The following is a 6,059-nucleotide window of genomic DNA, read 5'->3' as shown; positions in this document are numbered from 1 at the left end:
TATGTTTAGATTCTATGCTGCCCCATTCCATATTTGGAAACAGCATTCTTGCAACCCTAGACACTGTGACAGCAGAGAAATCAAAACGGTCACCAGGAATAACAAGTAGTACTAGACATAACTCAGGGCTACGTCATTGTATTCATTTGTTGTATTTAGGGTTGTTGGTTGTAGCCGTATCTCCCATTCCCTCTGATCCTCACTGCCATGCATTTGCATTTTCGGAGACCTGCATTTTGCATATTGGCTTCTGTTCCACCTAGGAGAGCACACAAAACACCACCTGACTCACCCTATGCCAAAAGAAGGGCATTTGTGCCCAAAATCTTGCAAAGAACAATTTTTCCAACTAGTTAATTGAGCTAATAAAAGATACCACATCTACCCAAAGACCTTTATTTTGTATTTTACATTTTTACTAATTTCTGGTCCTCCTAGTAGAAAAGGAAAACTCGAAATTGTGAAGACAAGCATAGCTCATACAGTAGTATCTGTATCTGTAAAGAGTGTGAATTATCATTTGAACGAGAGAATTGCCCCTTGGTTCTCAGTGGCCACATCTACATGCGCAGCAGACTGCACACTTGTTACTGCACAGTCAGTTAGTACTTGCATAAACAAGTAGCAATGAGCTACTGCACAGTAGGTCTGTGTGAATAGGGAAGTATTCAATTTGGATTTGGGCCAATTCAGAGGATAGTGATTCTATTCTGTCATTCAAATCATTGTCCCCATTCGATTCAGCCAAATCAGAACCACAGATCCGGCTGATTCAGAGATTCAGATCAGTCGTTGAGAGGCTGGCGTAGCCAGGTGGCTGCAAGTTTTCCTGTGGCTCCTCCCGTTGTGCCTGCTTCTCCTTGGTGGGGGGAGTTGCAGTAGAAGCCCCCACGGCTGCCCTGCCTGGCTCAAACCTCACAGCATTAAAAAAAAAAAAAAGCCCTGCACTCACTTGGAGTGCAGGGCCTCTGGGAGCTCATGGCAGAGCCCCGCGGGGCAGTGGGGGACCGCAGAGATCATCCCCTACTTGGCACCCACACGGCAGCTGTCACATCACATATGTGTTTCTCGGCAGGGCTTAACAATTTCTGGCATAGCTGAGCAGAATTCAACCCAGTGCAGTCAGGGCCTTGTTACATGTTAGTGTTGGTTGGCTCCTGAAGCACTTAACCCCGGGATTGTCCGCACATTAACACCTTTAAGTGGATTAAAGCATTCCTTACATGGCTCAAAGGTACACCAGTCTGGGACAGGATTATCTCTTGATCTACACAATTCAACTCCTGTTCCATTAAGGTGTGGCAACTCCCCATAGAAGTGCTCCTCAAATTGAAGGTGCGACTGCAAATTAGCACTAAGCCAATCAACTTTTGTGTGGTTCACATTCTAATGTTTAACAAGGCTCTCATTGAACATTTATACTGGTACAACATGACAGCAGGATTGCTCTGCTTTGCATTTTTACCACTTGAGTGTTGTTAATATGAAAAATTAGACACATAACAGGTCATATACTGATGTTCAATAATTGAACTATTCTAATTCAGAGCCCTTAACTGAAAACACTGAATATTGTGAAAACATATTCCTTACCAAAATAGAATTGTTCTAGTAGAAGACTAGCTCTGCTAAGAGTTAAACACAAAATAAAATCTTTCTGGTTAAAAAATAACAAACTACACCTCAACAGTTTAGATTCTTCTCCCCCTTGTACTGAACTCAACATAGTTGCAAAGTTGTACAATTATTATATATATCAGAGAAAAACCAGGCTCAATAATTCTGTATTTCCTCCTTAGACTGATAAACATTTGCTGTTGTCAAAAGTGAAGTTTTCCAGTTTTTCAGGTCAGTTATCTGTTGGGAACTTCATTAAAGTCTTAAGCCTCAGGATCTAGCTTCAACAGGGAGGCTGAAACCATTGAATCAACAGGAGGCTCAGCTACTGTAATGTTTGCACTCACTATCTCTTCCTCTGATCAGCAAGGACAGCCAATCAACCATACAAAGAACAAAAGTAGAATGTCAGTTATCAGGAGTAATAATAACTTCATATAAGGGAACAAAAGCCCCAAGTATAGCAGAGAGATAAACATCTAGGTTTTTTTCAGTACTAGGAATAAATGGGAGCCTTTAGATGCTATTGTTCACTGAAGGATGCAGTTGAGGACTATGAGGCTGACTACCTCTCCAGCTGCAGCATCAATACTGGGGGTTCACAGGCTTATCTTCACTCTCAGCCATAACAAGAGAATGACACTTCGTTCCCTCTAAAAGAGCAGGCATGATTGAATTGCTATAGGGCTAAGCATAGGAGTGAAAATGAACAAAAAGCAACCACAGTTTATGTCCCCCATTGCTCACAAGTGAAATGTTTCAGCACCAACGTTTTAAATAAAAAGGGAAGTCCAGGAAAGGTAACATAAAAAATATTACTTAGTCAAAGCTACAACCAGGGGACAGGTGTTTTTATGGGAATTAAGGACAGATTTGGAACAATTAATGACTCCTGTGAAATGCCCTGTACGAGAGAGATGTGATAAGTAGAAAATGAAAGTAGGGAAAATCTAAGTGTCTGTATTTTAAAATGGGAAATGTAGGTTTAGCTGGCACATATAAGGCTTTTGGATGTAAACTCAGTCATGTGCTCCACGAGCTTGGAAACATTTCAGGCTTGTAGCAGGGAAACAGTGAGGTTCCACTGCAAAAAGTAGGGGAGCGGAATTCCAGGGGGCCATAGACAGGACACACACAAACACAACCTATGTAGCAGGTAGCTCCGCTCTGTAGGAGCCTACAGTTCAGAGCACACACCTGGCCATAAACTGGGAGAAGGATTATTTGCTGCACAGAACACACCTTACATTTACCCTTCTCCACCTCTATCCAGAGGTTACTTCAGTCTCCAACTCACTCACATCTGTCAGCTGGTTAGTACTGCTACTCAAAGTGCATGTTGTGATGCCCCTGAGCAAAAACGGCCCTGTGTACTATGCAACATCACAGCATTCTCTTATCTTCTTAAATATAGTTGCTGATTGAAGAGATAAAGAAGAACACTTTCAAGAGTGTTCATCAACAGGAAAAAGTAGTACTCCAAGTTTTGATAGGAGAGAATCTTTAGCCCATGTAATTTAAAACAACTAGAATTAAATTTAGTCCACTAAATGCCTAGGAGTGAAGAGACATGCCTGCTTCCAGAACAGTCTTTCGTCTTTGGTATATTTTCTGATGTATGCATCTTGAAAATACAAAGAACATTGTAATGTAATTCTAATTTCATGTACCGTAAATCAGAAGCAATTATATTGAAGCCAGTGGAATTAAACACTAGTTGGCTGCTAACGTGAGACAGAATAGGATTTTCACCTGATGATTTTGTACTGCAACTGGGACAATGGAGTTTTTAAACTAATGTATTAAAATACTTTAAATGCTGTTGGCTACATGAGACAAAATCTTACAATCTTGATCCAACTGTCTCTACTTGAACAAAACTATCCTTGATGGTTTTGGGAGTTTTGTTTGAAAAGAGACTGCATTGTTTCATGTACTAGAATGATTATAGTCCAAAATTACAAAAAATTCGGAATTAGGTAAAAACAGATCAATGTGCACTCTCTGATATGTTGGATCTTCTTTATCTCTTCAAACAGCTACTATATTTGAGAAGATAAGAGAATGCTGTGATGATAGGTTTTGGTAAGGTATTTGCATATGCTGGCAGAGGTGGAAAAGCTGCCTTTGATAGCTTCCTGTTATTCTCACACAGGGTCTAGAGGGTAGTTGTGGTCTATGTCCCCTCTGTTCTGAATGTTTTCTTTACATGTAGTATAATACTACAGAAATTCTGTTTTTTCCACCACTATTTCTCCAGGCTTTTAGGGGCAGTTTGGAGAAGTAACAAGAGGCTGTAGGCTGTAATATACTCAGTATGCTAACAACATAACTGTCCCTATGGCTGGATCAAAGGAGTTTGACCCAATGTATATATGAGCTTGAGGTCAGCTTCTTGTGGCTCAGTTCACACTAAACGGAAACAGAATTGATGGGTTGGAAAAAGCCGATTAAGCTAAAACTGAATTTTTAGTGTGCCCCTTGCTGAAGAAGTGTATTTCCCATCCTTTTGTCCAGGGAATAGATTGAGGGGCTGTTGATGCCAGTTGTGCATTTAGGATGCTAGACCCTTGGTGCCCAGGTAGCAAGGTATGGCTGTTTTATTTCTTTTTATCTGCATAAGGCCAGAAAAAGTCAGTAGTTTCTTACTCTAGTGCAGAGCTTCACACATTTATTCAGCCCTTTGTCACCTCAGGATTTGATTACTGTAATATACATTTGTATGGAGCTGCATCTTAAGAGCACTCATAAATTTAAGCTAGTGCAGAAGGCCATGACCCAATTATTAAGTGGAGTTTCACATGGGTAACACAACCTTGGTACTCTGGGTTCTGCAGTGGCAGCCTAAATGTTTCTGGTTGGAACTGAGTGTTGGTGTCTTAACTATAGTTTTATAACTTTATGGTTTGAGCTTCTGACACTGGGCTTCTGTGGCTTTCAGCTGCAATGGATGTTAATGAAAGCTCTCAAACTTGAGCCCTTGTGTTATGATCAGGGGCTTTCCTGTAGGGCATCCTCTACTTCAGAATGCCCTTTCCCCTGGTACAGTATAGTCTGCATATATAGAGATGTTCATGATATGTTGTAAGGCCCATCTCTTTAGCCAGACATGGGAGGGAAAGGCAGAGTATGAGGAAAGAAGAAGTTTCATGTGCTGTAAGCCTAATTTGATATGCTGATGCATGCTTATATTATTAACACTTAATTTAAATGTTTATTGTGAACTTAGATTGTCAAACTGCTCAGAACTTGGGATGGCCTCCTATGAACAATTTTACAAATCCCTTAACAATATTTTCTTGTTTCTCTTTGGGGCAGGAACTGCCAGTAGTCTCCTGGGCTTGTTGAATGGTCTTGTTGAAAGGTCTTAAGTAGAATACCCTAAACTCCTTGCCCCTCAATCTGTTCCCTAGACAAAAGGAATTGGAAGCAAAAGGGAAACGTTAGGTGTATTGTAAAGTTATTGGTTTAAAATGATTAAATAGATCAAACAATGTTCCGAGCTTAAGAACCAAAGCACAAAATGGAGATATGCAAATTTTCACTAGTGTTTTGGTAATTGCCTGTATCTAGAAATGTGGGCATTCATGTGTCTGAATCTGTGCCAACATCTATCTGTGCACCTCCTGTTGGTTATTCAGCACTTTGCTTTCAGGAGATCAGGCTCAGTCTCTGGTTGTTTTAAGCTTCTGGCAGCTGAACAGAGAGAGTGTTCAGTTTGGGCTTTTCCCAGGCCACATATCCTCTATCACTTGTTCCTGAGAGCCGGCAATCACAAGTCCATTTGCCTGTCCTCTGGGTTCAGTTCTGACTCAGAGCCTAAATAAAGCCTTTTTTTTCAGAATTTCACCATAGATGGGAGCCTTTACATTTCACTTCAGCTCTTCAGGAGGCAGGAGACAGATGTAAGCAAACCCACATAAACTTAAAGACAGGCTTTAAACAGAGTTTATAAACTCACCATTGCTTTTACTCAAAGGATAAAGCATAAGAAATTGCAAATCATTTGAAAAACAATAGATTTCCTTCCCTTGAAAATCCTGATTCATCCATCCGTGTTGAGGAAGGCAAGCAGGTCTGTAGGTTGTCTTCTCTGAATTTGATTAGTTCTGTAGCTATACTAGAAAATCTTTCCCTTGCTACAAAAGCCAGCCTAACTATACCCCACCCTGTTTGAAGCTTCCTATGTATCTCCTTAAATCATCTTTTGATACCTTCAAAATCTTCTTTTGTAACTTGTCTCTGTGTTATTGCTGGCAACTTTCCATTCTCTCCATTTGCTGTCACCTTATGGTCTCAAGGTGATTTGTCTTGAGGAGGCAGCCATTACGCTCTAGAACAGATACAGACATTATGCTCTTTATCCATAACAGAACAGAAGTTCAGCACACAGAAGTTTGGTTTAAAAATGGCGGATCCTGGTCAAGATCCCCCCCACCCCC

At 40.7% G+C, this 6,059-nt stretch overlaps 1 protein-coding gene and 1 long non-coding RNA gene across 3 annotated transcripts in view; one reads left to right on the top strand and one right to left on the bottom strand.

The window, feature by feature from the left end:
• The window catches only part of ARHGAP24 (Rho GTPase activating protein 24), a 629,348-nt gene that overhangs the window by 475,932 nt on the left and 147,357 nt on the right, over window positions 1-6,059 (top strand). The window lies entirely within an intron of this gene.
• Window positions 5,580-6,059, bottom strand: part of LOC109303637 — a 12,458-nt gene continuing 11,978 nt past the window's right edge. The window contains exon 3 of the long non-coding RNA XR_002099162.1: window positions 5,580-5,950. This is a non-coding gene — a long non-coding RNA (uncharacterized LOC109303637). The remainder of the gene's footprint in view (window positions 5,951-6,059) is intronic.

The sequence above is a fragment of the Gavialis gangeticus genome, unplaced genomic scaffold (genome assembly GCF_001723915.1).
Source record: "Gavialis gangeticus isolate Ggan-Ray unplaced genomic scaffold, GavGan_comp1, whole genome shotgun sequence".
In the NCBI taxonomy this organism is placed as follows: Eukaryota; Metazoa; Chordata; order Crocodylia; family Gavialidae; genus Gavialis; species Gavialis gangeticus.
Note: the sequence above shows the minus strand (reverse complement) of the source record. Positions and strands in the feature narration are given on the sequence as shown.